This window comes from Schistocerca nitens, chromosome 8 (assembly GCF_023898315.1).
Source record: "Schistocerca nitens isolate TAMUIC-IGC-003100 chromosome 8, iqSchNite1.1, whole genome shotgun sequence".
NCBI classification, from domain to species: domain Eukaryota; kingdom Metazoa; phylum Arthropoda; class Insecta; order Orthoptera; family Acrididae; genus Schistocerca; species Schistocerca nitens.
In genome coordinates, this window is record NC_064621.1 from 224,956,271 (window position 1) to 224,969,564 (window position 13,294).

A 13,294-nucleotide genomic window follows, 5' to 3' on the forward strand; every position below is an offset into this window, starting at 1 on the left:
TGGATTCGTGATTTCCTGTCAGGAAGGTCGCAGTTCGTAGTAATAGACGGCAAATCATCGAGTAAAACTGAAGTGATATCACGTGTTCCCCAGGGAAGCGTCCTGGGACCTCTGCTGTTCCTGATCTATATAAATGACCTGGGTGACAATCTGAGCAGTTCTCTTAGGTTGTTAGCAGATGATGCTGTAATTTACCGTCTAGTAAGGTCATCCGAAGACCAGTATCAGTTGCAAAGCGATTTAGTAAAGATTGCTGTATGGTGTGGCAGGTGGCAGTTCACGCTAAATAACGAAAAGTGTGAGGTGATCCACATGAGTTCCAAAAGAAATCCGTTGGAATTCGATTACTCGATAAATTGTACAATTCTCAAGGCTGTCAATTCAACTAAGTACCTGGGTGTTAAAATTACGAACAACTTCAGTCGGAAAGACCATATAGATAATATTGTGGGGAAGGCGAGCCAAAGGTTGCGTTTCATTGGCAGGACACTGAGAAGATGCAACAAGTCCACTGAAGAGACAGCTTACACTACACTCGTTCGTCCTCTGTTAGAATATTGCTGGCGGTGTGGGATCCTTACCAGGTGCGATTGACGGAGGACATCGAAAGGGTGCAAAAAAAAAAAAAAAAAAAAAAAAAGGGCAGCTCGTTTTGTATTATTACGTAATAGGAGAGAGAGTGTGGCAGATATGATACGCGAGTTGGGTTGGAAGTCATTAAAGCAAAGACGTTTTTAGTCGCGGCGAGATCTATTTACGAAATTTCAGTCATCAACTTTCTCTTCCGAATGCGAAAATATTTTGTAGAGCCCAACCTACATAGGTAGGAATGCTCATCAAAATAAAATAAGAGAAATCAGAGCTCGAACAGAAAGGTTTAGGAGTTCGTTTTTCCCGTGCGCTGTTCGGGAGTGGAATGGTAGAGAGATAGTATGATTGTGGTTCGATGAACCCTCTGCCAAGCACTTAAATGTGAATTGCAGAGTAATCATGTAGATATAGATATAGATGAAAACGACTCGGCTTTTTCTCTGACAACCGCCGACATACACCACACGGTACACACGTACAGGAGATTGGCAAAAGTAGGGAAACAACACATTACCGTGCTTGATACGGTTTAGGAAAACAGTGGTATTGTATTGTATGGTATGGTAACCGGGGACCTAGAAACGACGGAGACGTTCTGTCCCCGCGCAGCCGCAGTGGTCCACAACTCCACGACGACTACCGCAGTCCACTTCACCCCTCTGCCGCCCCACACTGAACCCAGGGTTATTGTGCGATTCGGCCCCCGGTGGAACCCACAGAGAACGTCTCACACCAGACGAGTGTAAACCCTATTTTTGCGTGGTAGAGTAAAGGTAGTGTACGCGTACGTGAAGAACTTGTTTGCGCAGCAATCGCCGACATAGTGTAACAGGCGGAATAAAGGGAACCAGCCCGCATTCGCCGAGGCAGATGGAAAACCGCCTAAAAACCATCCACAGACTGGCTGTTTCACCTTCCAATCCATCAGGACATTGCCCCAAATCTTTCCCGACTAAGATCTAGAATACCACCATGGAGAACAGCTCAAAACCTTATGGCTACGTCTTACGATGCTATGGATTCATGGAAAAATGAATGGTCTCAAACCGGACTATCCAAGAACTGCAATGAAATATCAGCTGGTGGAAACCTACCTGGTACAGACCTGCCAAGAAGAACTTGGGTTATACTCAATAGACTCAGAACTGGTCATGGCAGAAGTGGCGAGATGCTCTGTAGATGGGGCATACGAGATTCACCACAGTGCGATTGTGGACATCCAGAGCAAACGACCTAGCACATCATTCAGGAATGCCCTAAACGTGCGTTTAAAGGATCCATTCGAGAACTTTATGCAGCCTCCCCTGCAGCCGTCGAGTGGATGGAAAACCTAGACATAGAACTCTATAGATTCCATATATGTGATTGCTGAATGACCTTACAACAACAATTTCTATAAGAATTTTATCTTATCTATGACAAGATACCTTACTGTAACAACCCGTGTATGCCTACTTTATCCTTAATTGAATGGCCATAAGACGAGACATTATTTGTGTGTTATAATGTATGTTGATTTTATCTTTATATGTCTGTTTGTATTTAAACATGAAGTCATTTGTACGTGAAAACCACATACGTTAAATAATAATAACCGGACCTCGACACAAATCCGCCGGGCGGATTCGTGCCGGGGACCAGGCGCTCCTTCCCGCCCGGAAAGTCGTGCGTTAGACCGCACGGCCAACCGGGCGGGCAAAACAGTGGTACTGAAAACAACTCCCAGTCGTCTCTGTATTGAGAAATAGGGGTCCTATATGAAACTGCCCGGGAGCTAAAAGTGTGTGCCGGACTCACAAGGGGAGCCCACGACGTTTGGAACGCTGATTTACTGCGAACTTCGTACACTCGTGGTACTCCACGAGGCCAACAAAACGTGTAAGCAGTAGCGCGTACTTCTCAAGCGTTATTGAGAAAATCGCAAGATAATTTCGGTCGTCAAATATATACATCTGTGCGTGGCCAGTTTGACCATGAAGCACCGGCAGCCGAGTGGTTAGCCGGCACGGTAGCTCAGCGTATTCGGTCAGAGGCCTGCGCGCTCTCTGTGATAAAAAGAAATGAGTCAAAGAATCAACGATCAACTTCAACGGATGTCTTGTGACGTCCGCCCAGACCAAACGCAACGAACAATATCGAACAAAATGAATAAAAAAAGTGGTTAGCGTTAAAGCCGCGTAATTGCTGGGTCCCTGGATCGAGTCCCGCTCGTCAGTTTTGTTTTTATTTCTAACGCAGTCATTTTCTTTATTATTTATATTACAATTGATCTAATGCGAAAACTACGTGTTATCGGATGCACTTTTATTAAATTTACAATGTTATTTGGCAGTCTACAAATTTGTACTATCACAAATAATATAATATTCATAACTACCGTCTTGCACACAAATAACATCGAACAACTACAAACGTTCACCGTTTTAATGACACTGAGGCTGTTAGCAAGAATTGTTCATCAATAATTTTACAGTCAAAGGTGGCCATGATGTCTCTAAAAAATTGTACGACTTAACTGCAGCCACGAGAAAGAGAGAGAGACAGAGAGAAGAAGAAGAAGAAATGGAGAAAAGACATGAAAGTGTAGACGCTCATTGTGGACAAGACGGAGACTGACGACTTAAACGTAGGAGATGAGTGACTATCGCCAATGATATATTTTGGCCAATCTGAAAAACACTGGTCCAGGGAGAGGTTTGTTGCTCCGCTTTGATTGCAATGAACGGACAGCAAACCATTCTAAAGCTGCATGGCTAGCGTCGCTGTCTTTGATTAGAAGAGTCCTGTTTCGATTCCCAGTATCTCTTCACATTGAAACTTCCTGGGCACACAGTTTTAATCTGCCAGGAAGTTTCACATCAGCGCACACTCCGCTGCAGAGTTAAAATCTCATTCTCGATCTCTTCACATTTATTTCTGTGGCAGGGATATCGCAAACTAGGCCCACTAAGTCTCGTGAGGCCAAACGAGGAGGTGATTGAATAAAGAAGAAGCAGCAGTATGATTATTCACCTACTGGCAATAACGGCTGGAGGGACTGAAGATGAGCCTATGTTTACGAACTGGCACAACCTCTGCGATGAACTTCAAGGTTCCTCTTGTAGACGCCAGCTGGGCAATCTGTCTTGGCCAATTCTGATGGAGAGACTATTTTAGGCTTCAGTTATTTGTTACGGACAGATCACAATCCGTAGCAAGGCCTGCTTGTCGCCACGAAACCGTCACGAGCACAGTAATCGCGCCAGCAAACGCAAGTTAACCATCGACGTATCCAGAGGCCCGGGAGACTTAATATTCACTGGTGACACTGCCCACGGCGATTTAATAGGGCGTTGCTTTAGTTCTAGTTTCCTCGGTTTCCTCTTGTACGCGGTGGGGAGAGTACGAGAGAGGGGGACATGTTTTTCCCCGCGCCTGCTGCCGTGTGGGCAGGAAGAACTTCCGTGAGCTGGCTGCGCCGGCCTAGAGTCTCGCTGCGACCGCCGGAGGTCAACTGCGAGTTAACAGGCCACATCCTGCCAGACAGCGCCGGCGGGCAGCTGCGCCACTCTGTCACGGCACACCAGCTCTGCCGGAGGACTCTAAACTCGAGCGGCCCTCCATCCCACGGCTAGCGCTTTGCTAGGCTCCGTCTCGTACCAGGTACGACCTGCACATCGTCTGGAGTTTCAGCTGACTTACTTTCCCAATCAAAGATGGATCGACACTACAGCGCTGGCTCCAAACCACGGCGCAGCTTCACATTTTTCACAGGCACCTCATCACTTAAAGGCCCTTGTAGACGATACACCTTGTTTGTCAAATTCGCTGTTTCCTATCTACAGGTTTGTCATGTTGTTGTTGTGGTCTTCAGTCCTGAGACTGGTTTGATGCAGCTCTCCATGCTACTCTATCCTGTGCAAGCTTCTTCATCTCCCAGTACTTGCTGCCACCTACGTCCTTCTGAATTTTCTTAGTGTATTCATTTCTTGGCCGCCCTCTATGATTTTTACCCTCCACACTGCCCTCCAATACTAAATTGGTGATCCTTTGATGCCTCAGAACATGTCCTACCAACCGGTCCCTTCTTCTTGTCAAGTTGTGCCACAAACTCCTCTTCTCCCCAATTCTATTCAATACCTCCTCATTCGTTATGTGATCTACCCATCTAATCTTCAGCATTCTTCTGTAGCACCATATTTCGAAAGCTTCTATTCTCTTCTTGTCTAAACTATTTATCGTCCATGTTTCACTTCAATACATGGCTACACTCCATACAAATACTTTCAGAAACGACTTCCTGACGCTTAAATCTATACTCAATGTTAACAAATTTCTCTTCTTCAGAAACGCTTTTCTTGCCATTGCCAGTCAAAAATGGTTCAAATGGCTCTGAGCACTATGGGACTTAACATCTATGGTCATCAGTCCCCTAGAACTTGGAACTACTTAAACCTAACCAACCTAAGGACAGCACACAACACCCAGCCATCATGAGGCAGAGAAAATCCTTGACCCCGCCGGGAATCGAACCCGGGAACCCGGGCGTGGGAAGCGAGAACGCTACCGCACGACCACGAGATGCGGGCCATTGCCAGTCTACATTTTATGTCCTCTCTACTTCGACCATCATCAGTTATTTTGCTCCCCAAATAGCAAAACTCCTTTACTACTTTAAGTGTCATTTCCTAATCTAATTCCTCAGCATCACCGACTTAATTCGACTACATTCCATTATCCTCGTTTTGCTTTTGTTGATGTTCTTCTTACATCCTCCTTTCAAGACACTATCCATTCCGTTCAACTGCTCTTCCAAGTCCTTTGCTGTCTCTGACAGAATTACAATGTCGTCGGCGAACCTCAAAGTTTTTATTTCTTCTCCATGGATTTTAATACCTACTCCGAATTTTTCTTTTGTTCCTTCACTCCTTGCTCAATATACAGATTGAATAACATCGGGGAGAGGCTGCAACCCTGTCTCACTCCCTTTCCAACCGCTGCTTCCCTTTCATGTCCCTCGACTTTGTCATACAAGCGCGTAAACGTGCCAACAAAGACTGTCAAAATTTAACCTCACTTCTGAAGCAGCTGTCAGGTTGTGCGTCTCGTGTGGCGAAGTATTCTGACACTAGTGGGAGTGTTTACCAATGCAGACAAAACATTTGTTGCATTGACTTCAGCACTGTGTGTATAGAAGGAAAACAAAACAAGACGCTGGTGCAGGACATGTTACAAATTGTTCAAATGGCTCTGAGCACTATGGGACTTTACATCTGAGGTCATCAGTCCCCTAGAACTTAGAACTACTTAAACCTACCTAACCTAAGGATATCACACACATCCCTGCCCGAGGCAGGATTCGAACCTGCGACCGTAGCGGTCGCGCGGCTCCAGACTGAAGCGCCCAGGACATGTTACACTCAGAATTTGATTACATAAATTTTCTTCGAATAAACAGTCGAACTTTTAATAGACTGATAGAACTACTGCGCACTCACATTGAAAAAGAAGCGACAGTCTACTCTGTTCCACTTGTTCCTCTAATAAAAGCTGATTAGAAATACCACAATACACTGTTTGTGGAAGAACTGGAGAGCTTAGATTTTTTTGCATTATTGGTCTCCCGCTAGTGTGTTGTGCGTAAAATACTGATTTTCTTCAGTGAGATGAATTGTTACAGAAACGCTTTCTCGCTAAACAAATACGGCCAAAAAATTTCTGAGAGCTTTTCAGATCAGCTGTCAATCGAAACTTCTTTCAAACACGTTAAATACAGTCTACGTTTGGCAAACACATCAAAGCTGCACATTACCAAACAATTTGACAAACTAATGAAAGTTGACAAAAAGTTTGATAGTTAACAGGTGACAGAAGAGTAAGTTGTGAAGGTTTGTTGTTCTTGGCAGGAAACTAGCTACTGCAACAGTGGTTAGTGACCTAACACCAGAAGTTTGCTGTTATTCCTCTATCCTCTCTTGGAATTCGGGTAAGAAAGCATTTTCGTTGGGATCCGTAGTAACATTCGCACCTCGATATTTACGCGGTTTGCACAAGGTAATCACTGACTAGAACGATGCCAGACAGTTTCATGGGAAGAATCCTCAGGAAATGTGGTCCATCAACAAAGTAGCTGACAAAACACTCGTTCTACCGGAGCGATACCTGGAAATTCTCGTAAGCACAGAATCCGTACCAAGTAAGACTGACAGAGGAAATACACGAGACCCAAAGATGAGCGCCGCGTTTCGTTACAGGTCCATTTAGGAAGCACGGAAGCGTCACAGATGATGAACCAACTCAGTGGCAGACGTTACAAGAGAGGCGTTATGCCTCACGGTATGGTTTATAAGTGTATCTCGCGAAAAGATCGTGAAGCTAAAATTGGACGGATTCGAGCCCGTACTGAGGCTTAACGACTATCGTTCTCCCGCGAATTATTCGCGACTGGAACAAGAAAGGGGAGCGAGTGCAAGTGGTACACAGTACCCTCCGCCGCACACCGCAGGGTGGTTTCCGGTCTATACATGTAGGCTCAGAATTATATATATTTACGAAAAAGGACCAAGAGGCCGTACCTGGTCTTTCTAGCAACTCGCCATCACGTTTTTAGTCAGTTATGCGAAACATTATCCATTACATGTTTGCCTCTGTTATACGCTATAAACTGGCTGCTCTGGGAAAAGAAGGTGGTGCTTGTTTCAGCAACCAGCCTATCCTTCGCTCAGGGGCCAAGTAAAAGTGTGCGATATATATGATTGGGAGAAGAAAACAGAAGAGAGACCATTATGCAGACAACAGAAGTGAAATTAAGATGAATGGTGAAACATCAGCGGATGAAGCCCTGTTTAGCGTTACGGGCAAATGCAAACAGTTTGAAATATGTAGATGAAGGCGCCTGCTTGAGCTACCGGTTAAAGAGCTCGGCAAGCCTTGTCCTGCCTCACCTGGTGGAGTCGAGCCGCGAGCGAATCGGCACCGTAGCCGACAGATACGCCGCTATCTTATCCTTGTTATCTCGCCAGGAAGTACAGCTCTCTGCAAAGTACGAGGGCTGCGCCTTGTTGCTTATGGCGTTTTGTGCACCCCAAGTCCGCCAAGTGCTACCGCGATCCGTTCGGCCACCACTCACATTGCACAAACTGCAAACCTGGCTCCGATCAAATATGAACGCGTTTTTTGTTTTGTTTTCCCCCTCAGATACTTTCAGAAAATTGCTGTTTCGCACGAAGACATATTCATGTGTCGCTACTTTTATTCGCGACGCTTCTGCACCGCCTAGCAGATTTCTTACAATATATCATGTCTGTAGCGCATTTCCGTTCCTGCCAGAAGTTCGAAATAAACTAACGATTCTTATGTTTCACTGGAGACTCTTATTTAGCTTCTGACATTTTTAATTACAAATTCCAAACGTAACTCTTCAATAAAATAAAGAAAACATCACCCCCCGCACACAGTGTCCGCAACACATACTGCAAATAGAATGTAGTAAAGAAGTATGAATTAAAAGTTCATGCCTGATGCGGCAGTTTGTTGCGTTATCAGCGAAAATGTAGTAAGCGATAAAGTTTCCTCCTTTCGTCATTTTGCAGGTGCTGTCAGCGAGAAAAAGACTCGTATAGGTTTGAAATTATGCCTCAAGTTTGTTGCAAGTCACGAAGTGCTCCCATCCTAAAATACTAGATGAATATAGCCTGGCTGTTTGCATGTAGTGAGCTATACTTCTCCTCTCCCCCCCCCCCCTCCCTCTTGAGAAGTAAGTGGTTCTTACCGCTACAGCGATTCTTTCCAGATAGTAAGTGATATGTGTACCAAGTTTGGTTGAAATCGATCCAGTGGGTTACAAGAAGACGTAGAACATTATACGCATTACTTCTATAATATTTGTTGATGTATGGTTATATCATTTCAAAGGACGCAGTAAACACTCAAAAAGGATTTTTAAAAAATTGCAGACCATGTGATGTACTGTGAACGAAAAATAGTGGTGTTTTCAATATTTGCCACGCGACTGAATTCATTAGACTCCATACACTAGAACAAGTCATATGTCATTTCATTTATTACTTCTTCTCTGGTAAATACAGTAATATACACGTACACATGAAGGTAAGGGGGGGGGGGGCAAGACTAGTGCGTATTGCCGAAATTCCGGAACAGAACACGCAGTTTAGATAACATTTAAGTTATTTTAATCTTAGCATAGCAGCCAGATTACCACGGCACTGCAGATGACTGTCTGCCAATATCTGTGAATAAAAGCGGTCCCTGGCTACGTGGGCACACAGCCAGCTCATCGTAATAACATTACGCAGCTGCCTTAAATGTATTAACGACATCGGGAGATGGCATCGCTGTAACTGACCTGGACTATTAAACAAAGTCGCAGTTATTATTTCTCAGGTTCTCTCTCCTCGACTGATTAACAGCCAAGTTGCTGATTCTGTTTTCGTGCACAGTATTCCGATCGGTCGGTAACTAAGGAGCGAGTACGCGTAACCACATCTGGCAGCACCTGAAGAAGACCACGGCGTCAGAAAAACAGAATTTCGCGTTTTAGTTGGAGGCGAAGTCGTGTTGGTAATCCACTGGAATCCGGCTTAACCACATAAAATTCGTAGTAAGGTCGTAAGTCACACGACGCATTTCGATTGTCTTCGACCAACTTCACATTCAGTACTCTTCATTTTCCGTTTTTAACGGTTTTAAAGTTCTAACCTTTTTTTAATATTATTGTACGTTTCATCGAAAGGAGAGAGCCTGGACTCGAAACGAGCCCAGCAACTTGTGATCTCGTCCCGAATTTTATGTGACTGCACCAAATTTTAATATTTTACTACAGTCGACAACTCGACAGAATACCGGAAAGCACATTGAAAGTCACCGTTGCGCAACTTGGCTCACGTAGTCGTCGACTTGCAGCTCGTAACAAGGGGGTTCTTACGTAAAGTGAAACACGCTCACTTCGGCCCGGCGGCGCCTATGCCTTCCCGTGAGCCCCACACAGGAAACAGCGGCGGCGGGGAACTTTCCAGGCGACCGCCCGCCCAAAGAGTTTTGCGCGAACTCGCGTGAGTTATCGCGCTCTCCACGGCCGCTGCGCGGCCTTGGTACAGTTCAGCCGTACCTGGCGATAAAGGGTCCGCCCACGCTCGGAAGACACAGCGAGATGCGAGAGGCACGCAAGTCGACGGTGCCTTGACGAGCGGAAGCTACTAACAACTGCCCATTGACAAAATTTGAAACGCCGAGCTCGGCAGCCTGCGAAAACACTTAGCAGCTGTAATGGTTCCTTATTTACGTGTCCAATACGGCACTCCAACCCCAGTTCTCGATACCAGTAATATCGCACTACTTTTCTGCGAAGTAACAGACATATTTTTGTGATAATATTCACATTTGGTTTTATTAATGCAAAGGTACTCCGATGTATCAATATATTACAATGATATGGTTCTTGTGTGTATTCATTTCTGTGAGACTGTCATAATCTTTGACTTACTTGTAATCGTTTTGGCGCGAATGCGCACAGAGCAGTCTTTGTTTCACTTTGCAGAAGTGAAGTTGTTATTTCGCTTTGTAAAAGAACAGTCAAGTCTTGTGTTTGGTTAAAGTGGAAATTGAATATATAAAGATTGATACAAAACTGTTTCCTTGATGATGTGACAATTAAGAAGTATTATATGTGAATTTACAAGAAGTTTAATAAAAATGTGGATCGTGAACACCAAGTCAAAAATTATTTCTGCCATACCATTGTTCTGATCTGGGATTGTTTGATCATTAAGAATTTCCTGAAAAACGCATTTATTAGGTCTTCAAATATTGCTAAAATACAGATCTGGACCTTCTAGCAGTCAGCGTGGAATCACCCTAGAATCAACAATATGAGCCATGCCAACTTCGACAAAATCTATGTGGGAATCCATTGAAGATAAGGGCCAAAATTAATGACTTTTTTACAGTGACTTCATTATTTCCATTCTGACGATACCATCGACAGTCAATAACTTTGTTGTTGCCCTATAAAGCGAACATATGCTGTGTGAGCAACATTATTAATATGATTTCTAACCTACTTTGCAAGTGGTGGTATTGTTAGACAGCCAATAACGATGAAAACAAACAAGCGTTGTTGGCGTAACGTTCATCAACTTTTGCACGCTGAGCACAGTACGTGTTGAACAGGTCTACGATTCAGCGGATGAGCACTGACGACTATTTCGTCGGGATTCTATTCAACTGCGCGTTCATGTGTCTATCGCGTCGGGCTCACAGCGTTTCTCATACACTCTTGACTTCGCTACTCAGCGGTTAGGAAACCGTTTATAGGATTCATCACGAGCAGCATGATCACTTGCATTACACAATCCCTAAAGAATGTACCATGTCAGCATATTCATGGTGTGTAAACTGCATTTTTTTGTTCCGGCCGTTGTGGCCGAGCGGTTCTAGGCGCTACAGTCTGGAACCGCGCGACCGCTACGGTCGCAGGTTCGAGTCCTGCCTCGGGCACGGATGTGTGTGATGTCCTTAGGTTAGTTAGGTTTAAGTAGTTCTAAGTTCTCGGGGACTGATGACCTCAGAAGTTAAGTCCCATGGTGCTCAGAGCCATTTGAACCATTTTTTGCACTTTTTGGGTCATAACATCAGCGCGCGATACAAACAGTACGAGTCGATATCAAGCAGCTGTATGTCTGCAAACACACTATAGTCCAATTTAAAGTTCTTGGCATTCGACTGCTCCTGGTGCCGAATACACAAATGGTAGCTTGACACAGACCCTCCCGTGTTGCCACTTTAATCATACAAAGCTCTGTGCTTGTCAGCAGTGCTTTTATTCTAAAGAGTTTGAGGATACTCCGACATTGGATGTAATGCAGCGAAAATTACTTCTAACTGAAGCATGGGATACCACCCGTCTGCTTTTAGCCATGACGTCATTAACATCATCATGTAGCAGGACCGTAGAGACATCTATCGGTAGCTCGGCGTTTGAGCATACGCATATCCGTTTAGCACTACCATCGCCCACTATTAGCGGGCGAGGGCACTACATGCTTGTTGAACTGGCTGCCAGCGATTCAGTTGTCAAGAACGGTTGCCGCAGCTTTTCCCACCAAAAACTGCACTGGAATCGTTCGTATTGCAATTACCAACACGAAAAAACGAAATAAAAAATTTACGTCCGTGAAATAAATCTTTGGCATTCTTCCAAGTTCTCAACATCGTAAAAAAATTATTTTGTCGACGAAAAAATTTAGCGGTACGCATCCTCCAGCGTTCCCCCAGAAAAACAGCAATCATCGTGTGGCATTGTTGGCCGGGAGGCCCCATCCGGGGAAGTTGGTCCGCCGGGTTGCAAGTCTTATTTCAGGTGACGCCACATTGGGCGACTTGCGTGTCGGTGGTGAGAATGGATGATGAGGACAACACAGCACCCAGTCCCCGAGCGGAGAAAATCTCCAACCCTGCCCGGAATCGAACCCGTCTCCCCTTTTTCTGAGGTAAACACGTTACCACACAACTAAGCAGGCGGACAGCTTGTCAGTTGTGAAGTACGAAACTTGACCGGTCGCAAAAATTTCGTCTATTTCAAGGGGGGAAAACGGTAACTCAGGCCCATGTCAAAATCAAGACCATATTTTTGACATGCTCAGACACACTGGATAACACAAGTTGTCTCAGGAGGAACGGTAAGTATTTGGAAATACGAATATATGTTTGGTGTTAACGTGATCTTTTACATAAAAAACTGAATTGTTCCACAGAAATTGTTTTACGCAATTTTTATGGCTATTTAAACATAGTAGTCTGTCAGACCGCACTAGGGGCAGTATGTTGCGAAAAAAGGCCTGGGAAGCTAAGAGTTAATGAGTAGATGACGAAAGCATATTAAATTTTTAAATTCTGTCAATAAATTACGCGAAATATTGACTGTTGGCCCTGGAAGCCATTATATATGCAATCTGCAACTCAATACTAGGTTCCGAAATAATCGGTTAGTAATATAGATACTGTGTGTGAATTTCAGATTTTGACTCTTTCTGTGTGTGTGTGTGTGTGTGTGTGTGTGTGTGTGTGTGTGTAGGAGATGGAGAGTGAAAAACATTTCTGTCGCCACGGAGAGCGGACGACGTCGCAACTTTGGACCTTAAACGCCACATGCTAACAATTTAAAAGTAACTACAGATTGGACAGCATGAGCGTTTCAGCTCTAAACATTTCATAGGGACGCCTGCTTGTGCCTTTACCACGCCAGTGGAAACATTCTGCACACATGCTTAACACGTATCGGTTGCAGAGAAGAGGAGACGCGCGTTGCCGGTGACAAGTCACGTCCTGCCGTCTTTCGGCAGGGAAGACGTGGCGCAGGCGTCCCGTAGCAGGAAGCGGCAGCTCGCAGCCCGCCAAGGACGCCCGCCACTGCTGCCAACTGCCGCGAGCAGGCTGGCCACTCCGCCCTGTTCCGGCTTCCATCACCAGACTGCCGTGCGTCACGGGGGCGAAGCGATCAAAGGCCGCCTCTCTGCACTGTTACGTCGAAGGCTACGGCCAGTGCCAAAGGGTTCCGTAAGCATGAAAGGCTTTGGAATGAAGACTGTCCACTCGTTACCAAGCGCTTTGAAGAAAATTTATGCCTCATTAAGCTCGTCTATGCTGAATCAAATATTCACCTTAAAGGAACCCCCCCCCCTCTCTCTCTCTCTCTCCCCCCTCATGT

General features: G+C 45.0%; 1 protein-coding gene across 1 annotated transcript in view; it reads right to left on the reverse strand.

Annotated features, from left to right (window-relative positions):
* LOC126199281 (ets DNA-binding protein pokkuri) overlaps positions 1–13,294 on the reverse strand; it is a 199,628-nt gene that overhangs the window by 14,242 nt on the left and 172,092 nt on the right. The gene's annotated exons all lie outside the window — the stretch shown is intronic.